The sequence below is a fragment of the Balaenoptera borealis genome (assembly GCF_965194805.1).
Source record: "Balaenoptera borealis genome assembly, chromosome: 13".
NCBI classification, from domain to species: Eukaryota; Metazoa; Chordata; class Mammalia; order Artiodactyla; family Balaenopteridae; genus Balaenoptera; species Balaenoptera borealis.
In genome coordinates this window covers 99707392-99719735 of record NC_138870.1, presented here as the reverse complement: position 1 = coordinate 99719735, position 12344 = coordinate 99707392, and positions in this window count along the sequence as shown.

The following is a 12344-nucleotide window of genomic DNA, read 5'->3' as shown; positions in this document are numbered from 1 at the left end:
TAAGCATGGTCAGCTCCAACATAGAGTTAGGTCTGTTCATAGGGAACAGGGGAGCCTTTGCCTTGAAGTTACACTTATGGGTGAAATTTACTTCTTAGATCAACTATGCATTAGAAAAAAAAATTATACACATAAAATTTATCATCTTAACTATTTTTAAGAGTACAGTTCAGTGGTATTAAATACATTCACATTGCTGTACAACCATCACCACCATCCACCTGCAGAGCTTTTTCATCTTGTAGAGCTGAAACTCTCTCCATTAAACACCAGCTCCTCATTCTTCCGAGATCCTCCCCTGCCCCTGGCAATTACTCTTCTGTTTTCTGCCTTTATGATTTTGACTCCTCATGTAAGTGGAGTCATACAGTATTTGTCGTCTTGTGACTGGCCAATTTCAGCATAATGTCCTAAGGTTCATCCATGTTGTAGCCTGTGTCAGGATTTCCTTTTTAAGGTTGAGTCATATTCCACTGTATGTATACACCACATTTTGCTTATCCGTTCATCTGTTGGACACTTGGGTTGCTTCTATGTTTTAGCTGTTGTGAATAATACTATGAACATGGGTGTACAAATATCTCTTCAAAACCTTCAAGACCCTGCTTTCAATTCTTTGGATATATATCCAGAAGTGGAATTGCTGGATCATGCGGCAGTTCTGTTTTTAATATTTTGAAGAATCACCATTCTGATTTCCACAGTGGCTGCACCATTTTACATTCCTATATGGGAAGATGGGATGGAAGTACTTATCCCTATCCTTTCCACTAAATACAACCCTGGATATTTTATATAAAACAAACATAAGACTGGAAGGTGGAGAGAAGAAAGACTGGCTGGGGACCTTGGGACCCAATGAATGACTGGCATTGAGTTCCCTGGGTTTTCTTTTTGCTTCATAATAAGCCAAGCTGGGTGCTGGAGAAGCAGACCAACAGCCAAAAAACCCAAGTGAGGACCGGAAAGGGGTTAGCTTAACAAGACGGAAAGAAAACTCTAGTGAAACACCACAGGAAGAACTGCAGCCCCACCTTCACCAGTAAATGCCAAGTTGGGTCTTAGACTTCCAATCCTTGCTAGGCTGTACTGGGGGCACCCCCAAATCTCTGCAGGGGTGGGGTCAAGAGAAGGCCAGATAGGGAGCTGGGACTTTAAGTTGGTGTCCGTGGAGGCCACTTGAAGAGAAATGGGGCACCCCAGCCCCTCCCAACCAGGGTATTAGCAGAGGTGTGGTGGGATGATGGAGCTCACTGCCACCCACACCTGGCAGTAATGAAGCAGTGCCTTTTCATGCCCATCAGAGGAGGTGTGCTGTAACAAGATTTAAATAAGATCCAGAGTATTCTTAACATAATACCTAAAATGTCCATGTTTCAGTCAAAAGTCACTCATACCAAAGATCAGGAGAATCACACCCTGAAGGAGAAAAGACAATGGACATCAACACCACGATGACAGAGATGTTAGAATTATTGACAAGGATTTAAAAGCAGCCATCATAAATGTGTCGAGCAATTAACACTGCAATAAGTCTCAGCAAAGAAATAGAAAATGTAAAGAACCATTTAAAGTCGAAAAATACAGGGCTTCCCTGGTGGTGCAGTGGTTAAGAATCCGCCTGCCAATGCAGGGGACACGGGTACGAGCCCTGGTCCGGGAAGATCCCGCATGCTGCTGAGCAACTAAGCCCGTGTGCCACAACTACTGAGCCTGCACTCTAGAGCCTGTGAGCCACCCCTACTGAGCCCATGTGCCACAACTACTGAAGCCTGCGCGCCTAGAATCTGTGCTCCGCAACAAGAGAAGCCACCATAATGAGAAGCCTGCACACCGCAACGAAGAGTAGCCCCTGCTCGCGGCAACTAGAGAAAGCCCGTGTGCAGCAACGAAGACCCAACACAGCCAAAAATAAATGAATTTTTTAAATGTATTTAAAAAAAAAAATACAGGGAATGCCTTGGAGGTCCAGTGGTTAGGACTTTGCTCTCTCACTGCTGGGGCCGTGGGTTTTATCACTGGTCAGGGAACTAAGATCCCACAAGCTGTGCGGTGCAGCCAAATAAAGTTGAAAAATACAATTACTCCCCCCCCCAAAATGGAGAAGAATCAGTGAACTTGAAGTTAAAACAATAGAAACTACCCAACCTGAACAGCAGAGAAAATAGACTTAAAAAATAATAATGAAGGACTTTGGGGACCTATGGTACTAAAAAAGTCTAAAATCTGTGTAATCAGAGTCCCAGAAGGAGAAAAGTAAGCGTGGGGCTGAAAAGTAGTTGAAGAAATAATGGCTGTCAGGAGTTCCCTGGTGGCCTAGTGGTTAAGATTCTGGGCTTTCACTGTCGTGGTCTGGGTTCAATTCCTGGTTGGAGAGCTAAGATCTCACAAGCCATGTGGCATGGCAAAAAAAAACAGAAAGAAAGAAAGAATGGCTGTAAGCTTCCCAGAAATGGCAAAAGATGAAAACCTGCATGGGACTTCCTTGGCAGTGGTTAAGACTCCACGCTTCCAATGCAGGGGGCGTGGGTTCGACCTCTGGTCAGGGAGTAAGATCCCACGTGTTGCGCAGCATGGCCAAAAGATTAAAAAAAGAAAAAACACCCCTGCAAATTCAGAGACACCTAAACAAGGTAAACCTAACGAAATTCACACCAAGACACATCACAGCTAAACTGAAAACTAAAGAAAAGAGAATCCCAAAAGCAGCAAAAGAGAAATGATATCTTACCTATAAAGGGACAGGAGATTCCTCATCAGAAACCATGAGACCAGAAGGAAGTGGCACACTTCAAGTAGTGAAAGAAAATTATCGTCAACTGAGAATTCTATATCAAGTGAAAAATACCCTTCAGAACGTAGAGGGGACTTAGACATTCTTAGATGTAGGAAAACTAGGAGAATTTGTTGCCAGCAGTCCTACCCTAAAAGAATGGCTAGAGAAGAGCTCTGAACATGAAGGAGAAAATAAAAGAAGAAAACTTGGAGCATCAAAAAGGAAGGAAGAAGGAACAACAGAAATAGTGAAACTTGGGTAAATATTTTCCTTCTTTTGTGTTTTCTAAATTATGGTTGATGGTTGAAGCAAAAATTATAACATTGATGTTCTCAATGTATGTAAAGGAAATATTTAAAACAATTACTTTATAAATGGGAAAGGACTAAGGGATATCAAGAGAAGGAAGGTTTCTACACTTAGAAATGTCAACAACATTGATAAAATGTCAACAGTATACTGTGGTAACTTATGTGTATTTAATGTAATTCTTAGAACAACTTCTAAAAAAAGATAATACACCCCAAAACACTATAGATAAATCAAAATGGAATTCCAAAAAAAAAAAAAAATTTAAGTAACCCACAGGAAGGCAGAAAAAAGAAAAGAACAGAAAACAAAAAAGATGGGAGACTCAAGCCGTAACATCACAAATTCTGTTAAATGCAAATGGTCTAAATATATCTATTGAAAGAGATTGGCAAAGTGGATGAAAAAGTGTGACTTAACTACATGCTACCTACAAGAAACTCACTTCAAATATAACTATAAGGTTGAAAGTAAAAGGATAGAAAAATATATCATGCAAACAATCAAAAAAGAAGTAGGTATATTAATATCAGATATATTAGACTTCAGAGCAAAGAAAAGTTACCAGGGACAGAGAGGGACATTATATAATGAAAATAGGGTCAACCCACCAAGAAGGTACAATCCTAAATATGTATTTATGAAACAATAGAGCTGCAAAACTGATACAAAAACTGATAGAATTGAAAGAAGAATAGCAAATCCACACTTCCACTGGAGACTTCAACACCTCTCTCTTAACAATAGGTAGAACAACTGGACAGAAAACCAGTAAGGATGTAGAAGAAGTTAACAACACTATCAGCCAACATGATCCAATCAATATAGAATACCTCACCCAACAAAAGAAGACACATTCTTTTCAAATATCCATGGAATGTATACAAAGATAGTCCATATCCTGGCCCATAAAACAAAAGTCAACAAATGTGAAAGAATTGAGACCATACAAGCTCCTTGGTCACAGTGGAATCAATAATCCCTGGGTTAAACATTGAAAGCGTTCCCTCTAAGATCAAAGGCAAGACAAGGATGTCCACTTTCACCACTTCTATTTAACTTTGTACTGGAGGTTCTAGCCAGGGGGTTCAGTGGGGGAAAAAAAGCATCAGATTGAAAAGAAAGAAGTAAGTTCATCTCTATTTGTAGATGGCATTGTCTTGTATGTAGAAAATGCTAAGTAATCCACTAAAAGACAACTAGAACTAATAAACACAGCAAGGTTGCAGGATATCGATACACTTGCAATGAAAAATCTAAAAATCACATTAAGAAAATAAACAATTCCACTTAGCATAGAATCAAAAAGAATAAACTACTTATACATAAATGTAACAAGTGTTAGAATAGTTTTACATAAATATAACAAGGGTTAAACTCATAGTCTGAAAACTATAAAACATATTTTTAAAGAATTTAAAGGGAACCTGAGTAGCCAAAACAGTCTTGAAAAAGAATTGAAGGACTCACACTTCCTGATTTCAAAATTTAAGTACAAAGCTATCAAGACGGTGTGGTAATGGGACTTCCCTGGTTGTCCAGTGGTTAAGACTCCACACTACCAATGCAGGGGGCGCAGGTTCGATCCCTAGTCGGGGAACTAAGATCCCACGTGCCGTGTGGCGTGGCCAAAAAAAAAAAAAACCTAACTATTAAAATTAAAGTATAGAGGGCTTCCCTTGTGGCGCACTGGTTAAGAATCTGCCTGCCAGTGCTGGGGACACGGGTTCATGCCCTGGTCCGGGAAGATCCCACATGCCACGGAGCAACTAAGCCCGTGTGCCACAACTACTGAGCCTGCGTGCTGCAACTACTGAAGCCTGTGCCCCTAGAGCCCGTGCTCCTACAACAAGAGAAGCCATCGCAATGAGAAGCCTGCGCACCGCAACCAAGAGTAGCCCCCGCTCGCCCGCCGCAACTAGAGAAAGCCCGCGTGCAGCAACGAAGACCCAACACAGCCCAAAAAAATAATAAAGAAATAAATAAAGAAATAGAAAAAATTTTTTTTTAAATAATAAGTCTTGAAAATGAGAAAATTCTTAAAAAAAAAAAAAGTATGGTACTAGCATAAGGATAGACATATAGATCAATGGAATACAGTAGAGAGTCCAAAAGTAAGCCTCACATATCCGGTCAATTAATTTTTTTTTTTGGCTGCGTCCGGTGGCTTGCAGGATTTTAGTTCCCTGACCAGGGGTCGAACCCGTGCCCCATGTAGTGGAAGCGTGGAGCCCTAACCACTGGACCACCAGGGAATTCCCCTGGTCAATCAATTTTTGACAAGGGTGCCAAGACAATTCAGTGGGGAAAAAGAATAGTCTTTTCAACAATGGTGCAGACAACTGGATATCCACAAAAAATAAATTTCATCAAAATTTAAAAATTTGTGCTTTAAAGGACACCTTTGACAAAGTGAAAAGACAACTCACAGGAGATAGGAGAAGATGTTTGCAAATCATATATCTGATGAGGGAATTGTGTTCAGAAAAGATGAAAAATGAAACTCAACAATAAAAGGACTGGCACTTCCCTGGTGGTCCAGTGGTTAAGACTCTGTGCTCCCAATGCAGGGGGCCAAGGTTTGATCCCTGGTCAGGGAACTATATCCCGTGTGCTGCAACCAAGACCCAGCACAGCCAAATAAATAAATATATAGTTTAAAAAATAAAAATAAAAGGACAAATAACCTCCCAAAATGAGCAAAGGATTTGAATAGACATTTCTCAAAAGAAAAAAAAAGATACACAAATGGCCAACAAGCACATGAAAAGATGCTCAACCTCATTAGTCATTAGGGAAATTAAATCAAAATCCAGTAAGATACCACTTCAGTACAGTATCTTCCAGTAAGATACTTCTAATCAAAGATAGATAATAACAAGTCAAGGTAAGGATGTGGAGAACTTGGAAACCTCATACATTGCTGGTGGGATTTTTTTTTAATTTAATTAATTAATTTATTTATGGCTGCGTTGGGTCTTCGTTGCTGTGCGCGGGCTTCTCATTGTGGCGGCTTCTGTTCGGAGCACGGGCTCTAGGCGCGTGGGTTTCAGTAGCTGTGGCTCGAAGGCTCTAGAGCACAGGCTCAGTAGTTGTGGCGCACGGGCTTAGTTGCTCCGTGGCATGTGGGATCTTCCTAGACCAGGGCTCGAACCCGTGTCTCCTGCATTGGCAGGCGGATTCTTAACCACTGTGCCACCAGGGAAGCCCTGGTGGGATTTTTAAATGGGACAGCCACTTTGGAAAACAGTTTGGCTGTTCCTCAAAAAGTTAAACATAGAGTTAAACATAGAGTAACCAAGAAATTCCACTCCTAGCTATATACCCAACAGAAATTAAAACATGTCTGCACAAAACTTGTACATGAATATTCATAGCAACATTATTCATAACAGCCAAAAGTAGGAACACCCATATGTCCATTGACAGATGAATGGATAAAGAAAATGTGGTATATACATACAATGAAATATTATTCAGCCTTAAAAAGACAGGAAGTTCTGATACATGCTACAACATTAATTAACCTTGAAAACATGGTAAGTGAAATAAGATGCAAGAGGACCTTATATGAAGTACCTAATGTAGTCAAACTCATAGAAACAGAAAGTAGAATAGTGGTTAACAGGGGCTGGGAAGAGGGGAAAGTGGGTACAGACTTTAAATTTGGGACAGTGAGAAAGTTCTGGAGGTGGATAATGGGGACAGTTGCACAACAATGTGAATGTACCAAATGCCACTACATTGTACACTTAAAAATGATTAAAATGGTGAGTTTTATGTTTATTTTACCACAATTTTAAAAAAAGGAATGAAATACTGATACATGCTGCAACATGGATGAACCTTGAAAAAATTATGCTAAGCAAAGGAAGCCAGTCACAAAAGACCACATATTGTACGATTCCATATATATGAAATGTCCAGAATAAACAAGTCCATAGCGGGCGACTAGTGGGTACCAGGGGCTGAAGGCAGAAGGAGAAGATTGGGTGGCTGGTAATGGGTATGGGGTTTCTTTTTAGGATTCTCAAAATGTTCTAGAATTAGATAGCAGTGATGGTGGCACAACCTTGTGAATATACTAAAACCCACCGAATTACATACTTTGAAACAGCGGGTTTTATGGTATGTGAATTATATCTCAATAAAGCTGTTATGAAAAACTTAGTGACTTAAAACAGCAAGAATAATTTATGTTCTCAGTATTCTGCTACTTGGGCAGGGATTAGCAGGGATGACTCGTCTCTCCGCCACATGGTGTTAGTGGGGTTCACTCCTACAGCTTCGTTCCATCAGTACAGCTAGGGCTAGAACAACTGATACAACTTAATTCACACGACTCAGCTGGCAGCCTCCCTCTCTCCATTTGGTCTCTCTCTCTCAGAAGTCTAGGTCAAGTTTCTTTATATGGCTAGATCCCAGGAGGATGGAGGCTATAAGCTTAAATCCTGGGCTTGAAAACCCCAGTATATGACTTCTGTCACAATCTGTTGGTCAAAGCAAGTCACAGACTGGCCAGATTCAAGTAGGGACATAGCCTCCAGCTCTTGATGAAAGGAGTGGCAGGTATTTACAGGGCTGGGAGGAATTGTTGGCAGCTATCATTAGAAAAAAATCTCCCAGAGATTATTTGAAGCTGAAAAAATAGGACCTTTGCTTCCAGCAATAAGCAGAACTAAGTTATATGGAAAACCCTCTCCTTACAAAACACCTAGAAACTCTTCATATAACAACCTTTCATTGCTGTACACCTGTGAAAATAAGGAATATCTCCAGGCACAAAAATGAAGAATCTAGATATTGGAATGTTAAGTTAGCAGTGAAGATATAGCTACCCTACAGGTATTTGTTGATACAAGGACTTAAATACTGGATTTCAAAGGCTAAAGAGGGAAGAGGAGACAAAGCTATCAGTCTACTCAAGGTGGCGTGTTGGAACTTAGAGCCATGCACTAAATTCCCTAGTGGTATCTCCTGGGATTACCTACCAAATAAACTACTTGCGCCTCAATCCTTGTCCCAAGGTCTGCTTCTGGGAGAACCCACTCTAGAACAATTGGTACCAGAAGGGAGTCTAAGAAATAGATACTCAGAATTAGATTCTGGAATTGGAAGACTCAACAGCTAGATGGCAACAAAGATCCAGTTGGTGACAGTAACTGGAGTAGGTATTATGGTGGATTAAAGATAGCTGCAAATTATTTGACACTCTTCCCTTCAAGAGGTGGGGTCTGTGCCCCTCCTGAATCTGAGTAGGCTCTGTAACTGTTTTAACCAGACATGAGTCAGCCAGCTTCTGGCCCCAGACTTTGAAAGGTTGGCCACTTCCCCACTTCCTACCCCTGGAACACCCTCTGGAGGCCTTGAGCCACCACGTATGAAGACTCACTACTGAGACCATATACTGGGAAAGCCATGGGTAGGTGCTCTAGCTGACAGTCCCACATGAGCCCAGCCTTACAGCCATCCCTGCTAAGACGCCAGATATGTGTGAACCTGACTTGGACCCTTCAGACCAGACCATATGCAAACTGAATACCACAGAGTGACCTCAGTCAATGCTATATGGAGCAAAGGAATCACCTGGCACAAATTCCTAACCCACAAAATCATGAGAGATAATAAAACAGCTATTGTTTTGAGCAGTTAAGTTGTGGGGAAATTTGTTATGCAGCAACAGCTAGCTGAAATTTGTGGTGATAACACTTGGCATGCTGAATCTCATAATTACTAAGACTCATCTCTTCTGCCCTGGGATGGGGCACACTGGGGAAGGGGGTACACTGGCTTAGGCAATGTCTCTAACATTTGAGATACATGGGGCAATGGTGATTTATATGGAAAGTGAACTTGATTATTATTAAGTGGCAATGATGTGCTGAGGAAGAAAATAACAGTCTCAGGACAGACATTTATCAATCCATGGCCCAGTGTGAAAGCCAAGAGGCTTCAATATCAGTGTTTAAAGACTCTTGTCTACGGCAGCCTGTACTGGTGAAGGCCCAGAACCTGCCTGAGAAGAGTAGAGTTCTGCAGCAGGCCAAAAAGATGACTCTGCTAAAGCCTGTGCTACAGTCGTGGTCACAGAAGGGAAGGAGTGAGACACTGAAACCTAGCACGGGGACATCTGGTAGATGGGCTTAAGGATCTTGAACCCCAGATTCCCATTAACCCCCTGAGCCAGTAGAAGTGGCCCATTCCCTCTTGCTTGAGAATAGCAGCCTCTTACCTGGAGACCACGCAAAGTACCCCCTGTGATGGTTAATTCTTTTTTTTTTCCCCGTGAGGCTTGCGGGACCTCAGTTCCCTGACCTGTGACCAAACCTGGACTCCAGCCAGCAATGAAAGCCCGGAATCCCAACCACTAGGCCAGCAGGAAGCTCCCTGTAATGGTTAATTCTATATGTCAGTTTGACAGGGATAAGGGAGCCCAGATAACTGGTAAACAAATTCTTTCTGGGTGTGTCTGTGAGGGTGTGTCCAGTAGAGATCAGCATTTGAATTGGTAGCCTGGATAAGACGATGGCCCTCACCAGTGTGCGTGGGCATCACCTAATCTGTTGGGGGCCCAAACAGAACAAAAAGGCAAAGGAAGGGTAAATTGGCTCCCTCTGCTTGACCTGGGACGTCCATCTTCTTCTGCCCTCGGACATCCGTGCTCCTGGTTCTCAGACCTCCACACACAGACTTAACCAAACCACCGGCTTTCCTGGTTCTCCAGCTTCCAGACAGCCGATCGTGGAGCTTCTTGGCCTCCATAATCACATGAGCCAATTTTTATAATAAATCTTTCTTTCTTTCTTTCTTTCTTTCTTTCTTTCTTTCTTTCTTTCTTTCTTTCTTTCTTTCTTTCTTTCTTTCATCTATCTATCTCTATATCCTATTGGTTCTGTTTCTCTGGAGAACCCTGACTAATACACCCCCTAAGGTAGAAGCCTTGAAGCAATGCTTTCCCTCCTCAAGATCTTCTCCCCTAAGTTCCCTCTTTGCTTCTGGACCAATAATTATGATCGAGTCTCCCCACAGCCCAACTGGGGAAGTCCTGTCCCTGCCATGAGAGAATTGAGATGATTCCCCACACTGGCTGCAGAAACTGGCTGAGATGTGCCAGCAGGAACAAGAACACGTCCAAGGTGGGTCTTGAGGGTTCTGGTGGGAAGAGAGCAGAATATTAGGTTGGGTGAGGGAGAGTTTACAGACAGGGAGCCACTCCCCCGAGGCTCAGGATGTGATCTGGCAAGACCCCTGGAGCCAGTCCTGATATGCCACTGAGATGGCTCCTTGAAGTGTGGAAGAAATGGTGGCCCCACTAAATAAGAGGGAGGTAGCAGAACGATCTTGGCAGGGTATTGAGAAGGGACCAAAAGGCTCAGAGGTGGACGTAAGACCAGAGAACCCAGCTGGCTGCATGCTCAGAGGGCCCACAGGAGCTGCCTTCACTCAAGCACAATGAATGCACGAGTGAGGAGCACTGATACCACAGGGGGCTCGGGGGGCTGCCTCTGAGGCCAGAGGGGTAGACAGTACCTTGGAGCTGGGCTCCCAGAGGTCAGTGGGGATGATAGGATTCCAGAGAGCAGAGGTTGGGTTGATGTAACTACCAGAACGGGAGCAAGGCCAAGTGACAGCCAGGGAGCTTGGGCCTGCAGGGTTCTGTGCTGATGGCTAGCAGACCATGGTATTCCCAGGGACTATGGCAACCATGATATTTCTTGACTTTTATCATCAAAGAAAGATGGAAAACAAGTAAACAGGAGGCTAACGCCAGCTGCTAATGGAAAAATCTCAACCCCTCATCCAGTTTCTGGGCTCAAGTCAGTCCTCAGACCCAGAGGTCACTGATTGAAAGGGAGGCTGGGTCCCCTTGAGAAGAATGCTGTAAAGCCAGAGCGAACATTTGCAGTAGCAATTCCACCAGGCCTTCCCCAAAGGGACCCACAGCCACTTCCAAGAAGTAACTGTACACTGGGACAAGGGGAATACTGGAAATTTCAAGGGGAGTTGGGTACATGGTCTGAGTGGGCCTTTGGTCATCAGAAAAATAGAGTCCTTGGACTTCTCTCCTCTGTCTACATTCACTCCCTGGGTGATGGCACCCTCTCTCATAGCTTTCAATAACATCTGTACATCACCAGCTCCCACATGTATTTCCCAAGTCAGACCTCTTCTGTGATCTTCAGTTTCATATCTATCTGCCCACCTGACCTCTCCCCTGGGATGTCTAATGGGCATCTCAACGTGGTCCGCAGCGAAGTCCAGATCTGCCCACCCTTTCCTGCTCCAAGCCCACCTCTCCTACAGTCTTCCCATCTCAGTAAATGACAACACCATTCTTCTAGTTGCTCAGACACTGAAACCTGGCAGTAGTCCTGGATCTCTCTTTTTTCTCACACTGCATATCCGATCGGTCAGCAAATCCCACTGGAATTGTTCAGAACATACCCAGAATCCAACTAGTCACCACCTCCACTGCTACTTCCTTGGTGACCAAGCCATCATCTTTCCCCCAGATTATTGTCATGGTGTCCTAAACAACCCTGCTGCTGCCCTTGCCCCCCACAGTCTGACTGTAATACAGTGACTCCTCTCTGCTCAAAATCCCACAGTGGCCCCCATCACACTCAGAGTAACAGTTAAAGTGCTTCCAGTGGCCTACCTGATCCTACCTGACCCACCAAGCCCCCCGCCCCCTGACCGATTCTTCCTCTGGCTCACTGTGCTCTCCGCTATTTCTCTACTACACCAGGTAGGCTCCAGCCTCAGGGCCCCTCGCCAATTCCCTCTGCCCAGAATCTCTTCACCTGAACGCCCTGCTCCGCCACCTCCTTCAGTATTTTGTTCAAATGTCACTTCAATGAGGGCTTCGTCTTATTTAAAATGACAACACCTTCCCTCACCACACTCCCCGCACTTTGCACTGATGCGTATGCTTTATACGTTGCTTCTTTAGATGTTTACTGGTTTCTTTTTTATTATTATTATTTTTCAAGTTATTTGTTTATTTTTGGCTGCGCCGGGTCTTCGTTGCGGCATGCGGGATCTTTAGTTGTGACATGCATGCGGGATCTAGTTCCCCGACCAGGGATTGAACCTCGGCCTGCTGCATTGGGAGCGCAGAGTTTTACTCACTGAACCACCGGAGAAGTCCCTGGGGTCATAGTTTCTTTCCCTCGTTAGGAAATAAACTCTGGGAAGGCTCTATTTTATTTCACCCCTGTATCTCTAGCGCTGAGGACAGTGCCAGGAGTATTCACTG